Raw genomic sequence first — 15,902 nt, 5'->3', positions numbered from 1 at the left:
CATACCTCAGCCCGTTGGTCATGAGAATTAATTCAACGCTAATAGGCTGAGCGAAATAGGTACAGAAACGGCTTGGTAACGAAGAACCATTGTCGTCATTGGAGCGTCCAACTACCTGACAATGGATCAGAATATTCCTTTGCGTATGAGATCTGATGGTTTTACTTTTGATTGCCGTACTTGTCTGTCATTGCGCACATTTCGTGGCGTTTGGAGCCTAACCAGAATTAAAAATAAAATTTATACAAAGCCTGAAAAAAAAGTAAAATCAAAATTTTCTCAAGACTTTGAGGGTGAAAAAGTTATATTAATTATTCAGTTACATCTCGTCGTAGATAAAACATGCCATGCATACATGTAATACTAGTTTGGGGGAAAAAATCCAAAAATCAAGGACAAAATTTGACTTAATTTATTTCTTGAATTTTCCAACATAAATATTACGTCAACTTTCTACCCGCGTGTAAGTTGCGTGTTTTGTTCATCATTTCATTGGCCGAGCAAATCGTTACATCTCTCAAATTGCTTATGAAATGTTAGTGCATTGTATCAAGCTGTTTGCCATAACGATAAGTTCCCGAACCACAAGGTTCAATAAATTTGGGATAAGGTACTTAGTAGGGTGCGCTAAGAAGAGTCATGAAAAAAAAAACAATCTCAAATACTTAAATAAAGGCGCAAACGAGTTTCATCTCGAATCTCAGGCTAAGCTGGCGCCATTCTCTGTTCCTCGCTACCCAAAAGCGAATCAAGTGGTCTTTTGAGTTGAATATGAACCACGGATGGGATTACAGTTGTGTATCCTGTAAATAAAATAATTATCAGCGTCCTCATAGCATCCCAGTTCCGGGTGAATCATTGCTTCCGTTACAATTATTCTCCACGTCAAACGGTCTTCAGCTAATCTTTTGACATCAAATATGCCCATAGCTCTTATGTCTTCTTCTATGTAATCTCTCCATATTTTCCTCGGCCGATTTCTTCTTGTGTCGTCTTGTGTATTTGTTTCGAAGATTTTTTTACAGTTCTATCGTTGCTCATGCGCAGAGTGTGACCGTCCCATCGAATTCTTTGTGCTTTAACTTATCTGATAACATTTGCCTCTCTGATAAGTATGTCTAACTCATCATTGTACCAAATGCGGTAGGTATCATCTTTGTAATCGTGCAGGACCAAACATTTTCAGAAAGGAATCGTTTTTTCGAAACAAATTAATTGATCGACTTCATTTGATTTCAGCATCCAAACTTCGTAACCATATGAGAGTAAGGGGTCTTACGATTTTTTTATACATACCTATATATTCGAAGCTTCAAGTTTCTGGAAAATAGTCTCGACTTATCAGTCTTGTATGCGCGAAGTAAGATTTATTTACAACTTATGCCAATAAAATGATTAAAGAATGTTTTGAGGACTTCTGGAAGTTTTGCGGTTCGATAAGAGAGGGGGTTGCTACTAGCCTAATTTTTTTGTTATCTTCGTCCACACATTCATTTTCATTTAAATCTGTCTATTCATTCTTTGTTTACAAGCCATTTATGTAGTATCGACGTGCTACAGTATTTTCTACAATGAAAAAATCAAGTATCGTGCTGTGATTGAGTTTTTAAAAATTTAAAGGTGTAAATGCAAAGAAAATGGGTTGTTGAATTTAAACGTGGTCGTAGAATGAATAAAATCCACGTCAAGGACATTCAAAAACAGCAACAATGAAAGAAATCGTAGAAAAAATACAGGATATTGTCGAAAGACTGAAAGGGATTTAGTAGAAGGCCAAGGCATCTAATTGGGCAGTGTAAACAATATTTTGACTGAAGTATTGGGTTTCAGAAAGCTGTGTGCACAATGGATCCCACATTCCTGAACAACATTCAGAAACATTTACAGAGTTTTCGAAATGATAAAGGATTTTGTGCGTTGATTCATCACTATGAGACTTGGGTGTTTCACCATGATCCTAAATCAAAAGAAGAAGCTAAAAGTGGTGTGCACCTGGTTCTTCGGCTTCGAAATGAGTTCGTATCTAGAAATCGGCCAAGAAGACGTTAGCATCAGTTTTTTGGGATGCGAAAGAAATTTAGTTTATGGATTACTTGGAAACTGGCAAAACAATAAATTTTAACCTTTTAGATAAGCTGAAGGAAAAAATTCGTGAAAAAGACCCAGTTTGAAAAAGAAAAAAATTATTTTATTATTATAGCATCTTCACAGAAACTAAACTCATAAAAATAAAAGTTCGAATTGTTGGAGCGTTGGCTCCTAGCGACTTCTGTTTGTTTCCTAAAACAAATGCATGCATGGAAAGCGTTTTTCAGCGAAAGATGAGGTCATAACAGCTGTGGAAGCGTTTTGCAGTCCTTTCAGATTCTTAGTTCAGTGATGAAATTCATAAATTGGAATCTCATTGGAAAAAGGATATTGATATTCAGGGAGACTATACTGAAACTTATTGAACAACCTAGTAGCGCGGCATCTCGTTGAAACTAAATAAATAAATACACAGAGTTGATATTAAATTTTATCGCATATACTAGAAATTATCAGCAGTTTTTTCGAAAAACATCAGATTATACTGCCATCATTCCAAGATCCACACCATATTGGCTTCTAGACAATCATATCCGATGAAAACTTGTTTTGTCAAAACTTTCCTTTTTTCATAAATGCACTATTGAGCAGCACCTTGGAAATAAGTTGAAAACATTTTCCAACATTTCATTTGATTTCTGGGGATTATACTGACAAACAGTCAACATTTTGAGCCGCCACTGTTAGTCTAACAAATGATTCATCTGATTCTGAACTTATTTGAATTTGATTTGATTGATTCTGCAATTGAAACATTCTGCAAAAGGGTGTGACAGTACGATTTTCACTACATAATTCTCTGTTATAAGACAAAAAGACACATAAAAACGCCGAGACATGTAAACATTATTTATGTTTTCAGTTTTTCTAGATCAGGTAATTTTCTCAAAATATTTTGAAGCTAGGTTTGCATTGTTTCTCAAGCAATCTATTGGATTATATTTGAATCATCTTCCGGCGCTATTTGCAATAGTAAAGTGGAGTAGAGCGAATGTTTCAAGAATAATTTCTGCTACTTTATTTGTGCGCTTGCTGCCCCATATTGTTGCCCTGGCGTTAAAGTCCCCCGTTATGATTAAAGGCGATTTCCCACTAGCTTCTAGTATAATGATTTGAAGGAGCTGCTCGTACTGCACTATTGTCAAACTGGATCTAGCGTGGATTGCATGTACCCTTCACCGGTACTATGTTCTTCTTGGATAGCGGGCTTTCCACAAAGCCTGATAGCCGCGTATTTATTGTTGGCGGAAGCCCATGTGCGGCCGTTGTCGCACCTACAGGTGCTTAGAATGGCAATATCTGATATAATTTCTGGAACTGTCTGCAATAATAGGTTCGTAAGCGGCCTCACAGTGGTTAAAATTTACTTGAATTCTCATTTGCTTTTGTTTATATCTCATTTGTTTTGACGAAGGATCGTCAACACCACATAAGTGGTCGTTTTGTTTACAAGGGGTGCAAGGATGTTTGGGGATTCAGGTCCACAACGGTTCTCGGTTTAGCAGGATCGTAGTTAAAAATTAAAATTTCATGAATCGCAATTTGTTCTTAAATTTTTGTAGGTTTCTTTCGATGTTTAACAAATAACTGCCATTCAGCGGATAAAAATAGAGATACTAATGATTAAATAATGATGAAAAGGTTCCAGTTATTATTTTATGCTGCTTAAAAAACACCGCGATATCTGTTAACTGATTAATTGAAAATGTGTCTTTCATTTTTCCTTAGTTAGGCATTTTTTCTTAGTCGAAGACTTTAAAGTCGTTTTATTCAATATTTCGGTATTTTGGATTATGACCCTCTTGCACTAAATGAGCGATATACTTGTATTGTTTAACCTACAGACTATTTCATGTTTTCGCTGTTTGCATTTTAGGAATTATTCATAGAATGAGTCATTTAAGGCGGGTGGTTCCTAAGTGAATTCGTTGCCAATGTGACACCTGCAAAAACCGAAAAGGAATACGATAAATATGCACATGTGTATGCATGTTCCTATAAGTTCATTTAAAACTTGAAAAAAAAAAAAAATAAGCAAACTGCTGTTTAATAGTATTCCCCTAAGTACATACATAAATGTAGTTTTCAAAAATAAATATGGATGCTTTACACAAAAAAAAAATATATACTGAATCTTTTTGGCATGCGATATTTCAAATAACTGGCTCGTTTGCATATGGTATACACATCCCCATATACATATATACACATATATTGTACATTGGGTGCCCAAAAGAGCAACTTTCCTTTTTTTTTGAAAATTTTGAAGCTTTATTTCTGGCACACACTTATTGTTCTTTCTATCCTTCTAGTAGCACATGGATTTTGCGACAAATATTCGTATGAGTTGTGTCACGAATCGACCTAATTTTTGGCCACCTTGCAAGAACGGAAGTGCCCACTGTGGACATCAGTCATGAAATAAATAAAATAACAAAAGTTTTTTCCCAATAATGGTCGATAGGGCAGACAGTCCTTTCCTTTTACAGAAAATTATAAAAATGTGATGAATGTTAGCCGGCAATTAGGAGACAATTAAAAATTACGCTGACAAGTCAACTGTAAATGGTTTATAAATCATGATTGAATTATGTACATATATCTAGAAAATTAGATTGTAAACAGCTTCCTCGCTCCCTCTTGACAAATCGGCTACCTAATTTAAATACATGTTGCTTTTTTACAAATTTACGTAAATGTTTTGAAGATTGCATGCCTTTTAAATTATAGTAAAAATTAAGCTTTTGCAGTTGTTATTTTTATTTTCGGCAACACTGTTTTTATTATTCATTGAAAATCGTTTTTCTGATTGTGAGTAATTAAAGTTAAAAACGTATTAATCTGCAATTTAATAAACTTTTTAGTATGTCTTATATCCACTGGGATACGTTCATTTACGATTCATAATAGAATTGCAAGGTAAATATTTTTGTGGTACATTTTGGTCCGTTATATTCCTCTGCTATAAGTATTTTTTGCTCTTTACTATAAAAGATGCAAAAATACCCATCTATTGAGAGTTTAGAGAGGCAAAATGTTCCACAAAAATTCTGCCACTGTTTCTCAGTCCGTATTAAATACTTCTGAATGGTTTGACAAAATTGTTTATTTAATATCCTTATTATTTCAATAATATGATTTTTATAAATGACTTCTGCGCGTCGTTCTTTTTTCATAATTAAGAGTTTGATCGAGTTTTGGTTCGTCTCAACTCTTACTACAAACTTGGTAAACTTTCGGAAGCAATCCAGTTAATTGGATATTTTTAGAAAAGTTTTTATACAACTATGAACTAACTTAAAAGACCTATGTAATATCACTAAGTTTTACGTGCTTTTGTGTTGTTAGATGTGCATCGCAAAAATTTTAAATATACATTACTTGTCCATTAAAAGTAAACAATAATTTTTTTGTTGTTTTGTTTTAATGTAGCTTAATTAATTTTATTTAATTTTTTTATTTCAGCACTAATTAGTTACTTTTAGTTCTTTGTACTACCTTTAGGAAAAAAGGGGATCCTTCATAAATACAGCCTTTTATAACAAAGTTTCAAAACTCCCTTGTCATTACTTACCTAACCTTTTATAATTGAATCTCTTCTTCTTAATTGGGGCGATAACCGCTTATGCGATTTTGGCCGAGTTTAACAAAGCGCGCCAGTCGTTTCTTTCTCGTGCTAACCGGCGTCAGTTGGACAAACCAAGTGAAGCCAAGTCTTCTCCATCTGATCTTTCCAACGCAGAGGAGGCCTTCCTCTTCCTCTGCTACCACCAGCTGGTACAGCATTAAATACTTTCAGAGCCGGAGCGTGTGTATCCATTCGGACGACATGACGCAGTCAGCGTAGCCGCTGGATCTTTATTCGCCGCGCCGTGTCAATGGTGTCGTAAAGATCATACAGCTCATCGTTCCATCGCGTTGTCAACGTGTAAAGGTCCAAAAATCTTGCGCAGAATATTTCTCTTAAACACTCCAAGCGTCGCTTCATCGGATGTTGTCATCGCCCAAGCTTCTGCGCCATATGTTAGGACGGGCATGATGAGAGGCTTGTAGAGTGTTAGTTTTGTTCGTCGAGAGAGGACTTCACTACTCAGTTGCCTACTTAGTCCAAAGTAGCACTTGAAGGCAAGAGAGATTCTACGTTGGATTTCAAGGCTAACATTGTTATCGGTGTTAATGCTGGTTCCTAAATAAACGAAGTCTTTTACAACCTCGAAATTATAACTGTCTACAGTGACGTGGGTGCCGATACGCGAATGCGCCGACTGTTTGTTTGAAGACAGGAGGTACTTCGTTTGGTCATCGTTCACCACCAGACACATTCGCTTTGCCTCTCTATCCAGTTTGGAGAAGGCAGAACTAATAGCGCGGTTGTTAAGGTCGATGATGTTAATATCATCGGCATACGCCAACAATTGTACGCTCTTATAGAATATTGTGCCTGAGTAATTAAGTTCTGCGGCTCGTACGATCCTCTTCGACATCATGTTAAAGAAGTCACACGACAGCGAGTCACCCTGTTTGAAACCTCGTTTGGTATCAAACGTCTCGGAGGGGTCCTTCCCAATTCTGACGACGCTGCTGGTATTGTGCAACGTCATCTTACATAGCCGTATTAGTTTTGCGGGGATACCAAATTCAGACACCGCGGCAATCATTCGTACTGTGGAATGCAGCTTTGAAATCGACGAAAAGATGGTATGTGTCGATTCCCCTTTCATGGGTCCTTTCCATGATTTGGCGTATTGTAAATATTTGGTCGATTGTAGACTGTCCAGGTCTAAAGTCACACTGATAGGGTCCAATCAGTTGGTTGACGGTGGGTTTCAGCCTTTCACACAATACGCTCGCTAGAACCTTATAGGCCATATTAAAAGACTAGTCCCGCTGTAATTGCCACAAATTGCAGGATCAGCCTTATTATGGATTGGGCAGAGCACACTTAAGTTTCAATCGGCAGGCATGCTTTTATCCGATCATATTTTTCATAGAAGCTGATGCATGCACCTTACCAGCTCCTCGCTGCTATGTTTGAATAGCTCAGCCAGCAGTCTGTCGGCGCCCGTGGCTTTGTTGTTCTTTAGCCGCGTTTTCGCTATTCTCACCTCCTCATGGTCGGGTAGCGGAACGACAATTCGGTCGTCCGCGATTGGAGTATCGGTATCTTAACATTCTTTGTGACATTCGCAGCTATCACTATTTAACAGGTTCGAGAAGTGTTCCCTCCATAATTTAAGTATACTCTGGATGTCAGTCACCAGAGAGCCGTCTTTGTTCTTACAGGAAAACGCCCCGGTTTTAAAACTTTCTGTAAGTCGCCGAACTTTCTGGTAGAATTTGGGTGGGTGATTTTTTAGTGGCGGGTCCCAAACCAAACTTACAACCAGCTGTCTTGGGACGCGATCTTTATCATTCATGTCGAAATTGCCACTTTGGAAGCATCGGAGCCACTCTTTACAGGTTGTATTTGATGGAGATTGATTACCAAGCGTAAATATTGATCAATATACGACACGTTTCAGCAGCACTCTTCTTTAAAAGGTAATAATGAAGCATGGGACGCGAACGTAGACACTTTTGACGTGAGATAAACTTTACGCTTCAAACGAATGCCAACTTCTGCGATTGATACCTCACATATACATATTCAAATCACCAGTATATTACTAAAGTGAACACAAAAATAGTATCAGCAGCGACACCTCTTTTACGAGAGCGGAAACTTATTCCCATACCCAATACATGACTAAAAAAAAATAGCTTCATTGCAAAAAGTATTATAATTTCATGTCTATACCGGACTTAACTTGAAACAGAACTTATGGCACGAGTAAGTACATTTATATACATATATGATTCGACAAAAGGAAAAGTGTTGTGATAGTGTAAGGTCGAAGAATTTCTGGCTGTGATTATACGAATTTTCCGATCTTACGAGTACGCCTACCATCAAGTAAAAATGGATATAACACTTAAAATCCCTATTTATTCTTTTAAATCTATATCATAACCTTTAATGTATGACCACCCTCCGATACAATATATAATATTTAAGCCTGTAGTTTCTCCAAATCTGTAAACATTTATTGAAATCGATTTCCGGAATAGCGCAAACAGATTATGTTTTCATCTCCTTAATGGTTCTCGGATTAGTCTTTTGTACTTAGGTAATAGCCAGACGTCACGAAATTTAACATTATTCAGGTACAAAACTAGTTTCAAACTGTTAAAATTAAATGTTAATGACATTATTGAACCCGCAAGTTTTAAATCTGAAATCCCACCTTACTTTCAAATCCTCTTATTTTCTTGATGGGCGTAGTAATCGCATATGTTTTGGTCTAGTCAAACAAATTGCGCCTGTAGTTTTTTCCCCATGCTCTCCGGGCAATGATTTACAGGTAATTCGACATCTTTGTCGTCCTTTGCCACCGAGTAAGTACCGCATCGCATGTTTTCAGAGGTGGAGCGTTTGAGTTAATTCGTTAGAGATGGCATAGCCAACTGAGCCGCTTGATCTTTAATCACTGCACTATTTCGATGTACCTGCAAGACACAAAAGCTCATCACTACATCATCACTGCGCCGCGGATTCGCAATTATCATTACAGAAATCACAATTTATAATAATTTACTTCTTTCCGGACAAAAATAAACCAATATAAATTCATATATTTAATTTCACATTTTACCTCGCTGAATGTGGCAGATAGAGCGTGTATTTATTTAAATTTCCGTCCATTTTATTTTAGTATTTTTTCCGTCGAAATCAGCAAAAATCTTTGTCTAAACAATACGTTTGCTAGAATAACAAATTTAACCTACTCAAAAATCTGCCATCAACGCAGATACTTTGTCATGCTGTCAGTGGTGATTTGCTCAAGTTAATCTTATTGAAATGCTGCTAATGTGATTGTTCTCACTTGGCAGAGCGGAAATATTCACAAGCGTTTACAAATGCCGAGAAAATATATAGTACATATACATACATATATGTATATATACACATTAGGATGGCCGAACAAAAAAGTTTTTCTTGATGCTACGTTCTAAATTGGTTCTTTGGCAAAAAAATATGCACCTATGTTAATTTTTGTTTTAATATTTACTCGTACTGCCCCAACTCTTTAAAAATTACCACTGAATTCCTATGCGAAAAATTCACTAGACTATTATAGTAGTTACATACGTAACCACTTGTGGACGCATGCTCGGAAGTCTTTTATATGGAAAAAAAATTCAATATTGTATGCAAGAAAAACATGTCGAAAATGAATGCGATGCGTTTTTAAACGTACATTTTATTATACCAAAATTGAATGGGCTTTAAGGGAGCGTACCCGAAGGTTTTCTGAGAATTCTGATTTAAAAGTGTGAAATTTGTTCCAGGAAATTCGGTTTTTTTATTGTTTTTGTTTTGCGAGGGATTTTCAATTATTATACTAAAATTGAGTGGTATGTAAAAATGCATACCCAGAAGTTTTTTAAAATTCGAATTCAAAAGTTTAAAATTTTTGAAATGTGTTAAATTTTTTGAATTTTATATTATAGATAATATAAAGTTTAAAACTTTGATTTATACGTTTTTTGTTAAATATATAAAGAGCTATAACTTTATAAAAAATTAACGAAAAAAAATCGTACATGAAAAGTACTACGCATTTTGTAAAAAGATGAAGTGACTTAATTATGTGGCCACTAGTGTAGATTTGCATCTATACTTATTGTAGACCTTGTAGCCGGCCGCTTTGCCCTTATGTGTTTGGACATTAATTATAACCGGTATTTTCTGAGTTCACTCCGTGTTTTTTCTAACGGTGGCTACCTCTAGGCACGCAATGCCAAACTATCGAGCGCCAAACTGTTCGGAGACGGCAATAAAGGGTAGGAATCCCATTTGTGGGACAACATCCAGACTCACAACACAAATTGGAGGAAAAGCAAAAGAAAGTGTAAAGGTCACGCACTTTTCAAAGGTATCTAAGCTAATGTAAAAAAGGGTAAGCAAATTGCAATGCTAGTTTTTCCAAATGTCAATTTCAGCAGCTGCTACAGTTACCAATGACATGCAGCTGTTAAAATATTTAGTAAGGTTTTCCATGTCCTCACACAGCATTTTTCGCTTGCCGAATGCGTGGAAATTCTAAAAAAATATTACCGAAATTCCACCTCAGTTGTAAATGCAGATATCCGGATTTTGGCAAAAAAATCCTCTTTTTGGACGAGCCCCATTTTTGGCTTAGCTGCTATGCCAACAAGCGCCATTGGCGAGCTGCCATGCCACCAAGACGCCGCTACTTGCCATATAAGTGACGCAAAGCTCTTGGTCTACTCCCGGCCGCCACAATAGTGCGACTTGACACCCCTCGATTATTTTTTCTGGGGCTACGTCAAGTTCTTAGTCTATATTGACAAGATTGAGAGAAGTAGACATTTTATCTCGATCGAACACATGTTCTTGTGATTTGGCTCTGTAGCACTCTCTCTTGACTTTAATGTTGTTGCCACCGCGCCGTTCTAAAAACCAAAACCCACACAGGCAATGTAATATCGAAGCGGATAGAAATTTTTCTTCACCCAGCTTCAGTACATCTTTTCTCTTATTTTCATAATATGAATGTTAAATTTTTTTTTGTTTATTTTTGCCTTTTTTTCCTGAATACCTAAATCAATTTACCTCATGTAGATACATAAGTTGCAATTATTGAATTTCTTAAAACTACTTATTTCTACCGCTTTTACCCTTTTTCACTGTACCTTAGTTACACCCTAGGGAAGCAAGAACATCATTTGTGCCCTAGATTACCCAATAGCTTTCACGCACGGCGTATTCGTAAAATTTGTGAGAATTTTAGTAGGGAAGCTTTAGAGCCACTTTCATTCTTAAAATATAAAGTTTCCATGTTCGGACGATATCATCTTCATTTTCGTTGCGATCGTCGTACTGTTGGCATGCGAAACAAAAAATCGGATGACGCGATTTCTCTTACAGTTATTTACATGTGCATTAAGAAAAAAAAAAAGAAAAACAGAAAAAACGTGTTTTAAATAATTCACTTTTTATTTGCCGTAATGATGGCTCATTTTTGAAACACTATAAATTCTTCTAAAAGTTTTTTATTAACACTTGTCTTTTTCCGCTTACTCTTATCTCGATGACGGTCAGTAAAAAAAGATGAGAAAATCCACAAACTAGCAACAAATCCCAGGTAAATGAAAATTTTCAATTACTTTGGTTTTGTGCCCGCACTTCGCCATATACGAGTACGCTGCATTTTCTTCCAACTGCAACAAATCGTTGGGAATTGGAACCCGAATTGCAATAAAGCCAAGCCGATTGTACATGTACATACATATGTGTATTAGGATGGACCGATTTTTTTGTCTGAATTGTAGGTTATTTTCGAATTCTACAGATAATTTGTAAACAAACTGTGGAAGAAACCACAGATCGGAAGTGAGTTTTGAGCTTGCGCATTTTGAAATGAAAAAAGTAATATTAAGAAATCTTCACAAAATTAATTTTTTTTTTAATCCTGGTCTGTTTTTTTTTCTTTTTGCCTTTTTGTCTTTTCGCTTTTGCTTTTGTTCTGCAACTTTGGGAAAAAGTTAAGCACTGTAATGTAAAATTGTAGTTTTGAACATAGTGTATTAGCGCTGTCAAAATGTTCATTTTTATAACCTTAGCCAGTGAGCCACACCGGAAGAAACACCGATTGGGTAAATTGGAAAAAATGGGAACTTTAAGTTTCTACACCATCACGCCATGCATATATGTACATATAATAAAAATGCAATGAAAATAGGCATAGTAAGTATAAAATACATAAATGAGCAAAAATAAAAAAATTAAAATCTAAATGAAATTATATAACTTTAAAAGACAAACGTAATGAAGGCGAAAAACATAATTATAAAAATGTATTAAACATTGAAATTTTTGAATATAAAACCAAAAGTGGGTGAGAAAAACAAATTTGTAAAACCACAAACAAATGAATAAAGATAAATTTTACGAAAAAAAACGCATCCTCGCACCCACTTATTCCTTTATTTTTCAAGTCGCCTATGCCGTTGCAGTCCAAGTTACTCTCACAGTTTTTCTTCCGATGGCAAATCTTGTGTTCTATTGTACCATTCTTGGGTTTTGTTGTATTTAATAAATAAAAACTTGTTCAAATTGACGTGCTTAAATTATAAAATTATAAATTATAAATTAAAATTTATATACTGTCTCAAAATCTTGTTGCTTTTGGTGTATCGACTGACTTAAGTGTTATTTATTTATTCAGTAAGCGGGAAATTTTGAAGAACTACGTACTTTTTTCTAAGTTGCTCCCGAATTTCGTTTATTTCGTTTAATATAAGTCTAAAACATAATTGTTGTTTTTACAGACAACTTAGATCTAAGATGAGCTTAAATTACTATAATTATTAAATAAATTAGTAAAAAGAGTTTAGAAATTTATAAAATTCATTCATTGAAACCGAAAAGTCAAGCGGAATAGAACTCGAGATCTCACTGAATTCTCTTAAAGCGCGAGGAATAGGAGCTTTACGCGTATAATTCATGTTAAGAAATTTAAGATGAAATGGATAAGTATTGCGTAACGGTCTAGTAGGGATGAACAGTCCATTTCACCTTTATTTACACTAAAAACAAAAGACAGCGAGAGTATAGACCTTCTACTCTCTAGAGACTAGGAATGATAGGAAGGGATAGGATTTGAGAATTTTAACGACCTGAGAGCATATTTAAGGAACACTTTCTGTACACGTTCAATTCTCTCAATAGCAAATTGGTGGCAAGGCCTTCAGATAAAAGTTGCATATTCTAATCTAGAGCGAACAAAGGAAGTAAAAAGTAATTTGTGAGTGTACGGGTCCGAGAACATCGAGTAAGATTGAGTAAGAAGTGGACACAATAAAGTTAATGTGACTATTGAATAAAAAATGTGAGTCAAAGATCACCCCTAGATCTTTGAATTCATGAACAGATTGAAGTAAAGTATTATCAATGCTGTAAGATGACTGGAACACATTTTGAGTTTTAGCGAAGGTGACATGAAAACATTTCTTAATATTTAGGGATATGCCAGAGTTATTCACCAGCGAACGAGCGCATTAATTTTCGTTTGCAGTATAGGAACATCCTCATTTTTTCTAATGACCGAAAATATTTTCAAATCATCAGCATACAAAAGAAAGTTGGAAAATGGAAAACAGGCACAAATATCATTAATAAATAGAACGAAGAGAAGAGGCCATAAAATACTGCCTTGTGGCACCCCTGAAGACGCAATGAAACGTTTCGAACATTCACCCTCAATCTTTACCACACATCACCTATCGGGTAAATAAGATTTCAACCATTGAAAGAAAACAGAATGGAAACCAAGCGAGGCTAATTTACGTAATAGAATTGCATGAGAAACTCTATCAAATGATTTAGAAAAGTCCGTATAAACACAATCGACTTGAGAACCTTCAGCAAAAGTTCCAAAGCAGTATTCACCAAAAGCAGCGAGGTTGGAAACTGTAGGCCCGAGTTAAATCCATGCTGATTGGGCGAGATTAAGCTCTTAGTTGCAAAGTACATTTTTTCTTTCACAATTCCTTCGAAAAGTTTAGAAATAGTAGAAAGCTTCGAGATCGGCCTGTAGTTGCACACATCATTATTTTTGCCACTCTTGAAAATAGGGGTGATAGTTGTGATTTTCCAATCGTTGATAAAAACTCCCGAAGATAGAGATTTACTAAAAACTAATTTGAGAGGAAAGACAATAGCGGGGCAGTTTTTAAGAAAAATTACGGACAGCCCATCCTTATCAGTCTGCGAAGAAGGTTTTAAACCCAAAATCCCATTCTCAATGTCCAGGGAAACAAGGTTTAAATAGCCAAAATTCAAGGATGAAAGTGGATTATCATGACAAGGAGAAAACGAGTACGTATCATCACTAGTAAAATTAGATTTGAAAAAATCGGCAAACAAATTGGTTACGCCCACAGGAGTAGACACTGATTTGCCATTAAAACGAAGCGCAGAAGGGATTCCTACGCTTGACTTTTTAGATTTAACAAATCGGCAAAAGGCGTTAGGATTAGACTTAATATTCTCTTCAGTCCGAAGAATATAGTTCCTATATAAAAATTTATTTAAACAGTTCAATTTTTTTAAGCAATGCTTGTAATTTATAAAGATAGATTCATTCTTAGATTCTAAGAATTGCTTGTGAAGCTTATTCCGCTTATTTTTAACCCATGGTGCCCAATAAGTAGACATGGTCAATTTGAATAACGACAGTAATGCCTCAGATATACCATACACGTGAAATATTCCTTATGAGCATTTGTTAGACTATTTAAGTTGCGCTCTTCCGTCTTTACATGATCCGAAAACTACCTTGCTAAAGTGGAATGGAGTTATGGCGGCAAGATGAGAATGTAGCCTTTAAAATCCTGCCTATACAAGATTGCCGTGCATTGAAAGTAGGCAAGATTTTAAAGGCAAAATCGGTAAAAGAACGTTTTTCTCGTGGTAAATAGGGACATAAATTTAGTCAATCAATTATCTAAAATATAGGAATTTTGTATTCAATAGTTGTAACTTTCTCTTATTGCTTACTTTGCTGCACTTAGATAATATGTTTGAGTTTGATTTCACTTAACTTTTCCGTGTCAAAGCATGAATTTTATGAATTTTGGAACACAATTTTTAATTTATTTAATTGTCTTTAGCAATTTAAGCTCACATAAGCTTTAAGAAGTGTATACAACCACTATTATGCTTTAGACTTGAAATAAATTAATTGAAGAGAAAAAAATTAAGGAATGAAATAAAAAAAAAAATTAAATTAAATAATAAAAATTTTTTTTTGTGAAAAGCTAAATTTTTCTTTTAAAAATGCACGGGCTAGAAACTCATTTCCGATCTATAGTTTCTTCTTCGCTTGCTTTTATAACTATTTGTAGAACCCGAAAAGTAACAAAAGGTTTGTCGAAACATTTTCCTACACCCTAATGTATGCATACGTATAAACATACAAATTTATAATCATATTTATTTGAAACGTGATTGTATCAACAATTTCATTTTTAGCGCTCTGATGACTTTGAGCATTTTTTTCTATCTATTAAATCTTCTTTTAAAAATAGTCAATGGTGAACAACCAAAAAAAAAAAAAAGAAAAACACTGCGACAAAAATAAAAAAGAACTGAATAGAAGCAATAAAAAATACCAGACATCAAAAGAAATGCAAGAAAATCTAAACTACAACAAGAGAAGCAATAATAAATAGATTTACAACACTTGGCAACCGAATAACGAGCGTTCATTGCAATGTTTGATCGTCAATTCGCCAAAGTCACAACATCTGCACAAAGGCTTGTGAGTAAAAAATCACACACCCACAAAGGCATAAATTATTGAGGACTCCCTCTGTGGACGCCTCCGCTCGCATAAAGCGAATGTTGCAGACATTATTGCATATGGTCGTATGACTTGCTCTGTTTGCCGTTGTCCCGCAATTATTTTGGCGGTTGCCGGAAATATTTGAATTGTATTTAAGTGACCTCCAGTGTATATGGATTTTATAAAAGGTGGTGCAAAATTAATCACCATACTGGAATATTTATAATTTTTGCAAATGGCGTCGTACGTCAATCATATTTGCCATTTGTGAACTAGACACCACTAGAAACAAAGAAAAACAAAAGATGATACGCATATTGAAATTGACGCAAAGTACCTAAAGAGAGTTGACAAGTTTAAATATTTAGGTTTTATATCAGTAATAAGACTGGCATATCTTTA

The 15,902-nt window shown here is 35.3% G+C and overlaps 1 long non-coding RNA gene across 1 annotated transcript; it reads right to left on the bottom strand.

Annotated features, from left to right (window-relative positions):
- Positions 1-7,938: 7,938 nt before the first annotated feature.
- Positions 7,939-8,850, bottom strand: LOC129235681 (uncharacterized). Its single transcript, XR_008581597.1, has 3 exons — positions 8,781-8,850; positions 8,373-8,634; positions 7,939-8,311 (listed from the first exon to the last, which is right to left on the bottom strand). It is a non-coding gene; the product is annotated as an uncharacterized LOC129235681 (long non-coding RNA).
- Between the last annotated feature and the right edge of the window lie 7,052 nt (positions 8,851-15,902).

Source organism: Anastrepha obliqua, chromosome 1 (genome assembly GCF_027943255.1).
Source record: "Anastrepha obliqua isolate idAnaObli1 chromosome 1, idAnaObli1_1.0, whole genome shotgun sequence".
Taxonomy (NCBI): Eukaryota; Metazoa; Arthropoda; class Insecta; order Diptera; family Tephritidae; genus Anastrepha; species Anastrepha obliqua.
The sequence above is the reverse complement of the archived record's forward strand: the minus strand, read 5'-3'. Positions and strand labels throughout refer to the sequence as shown.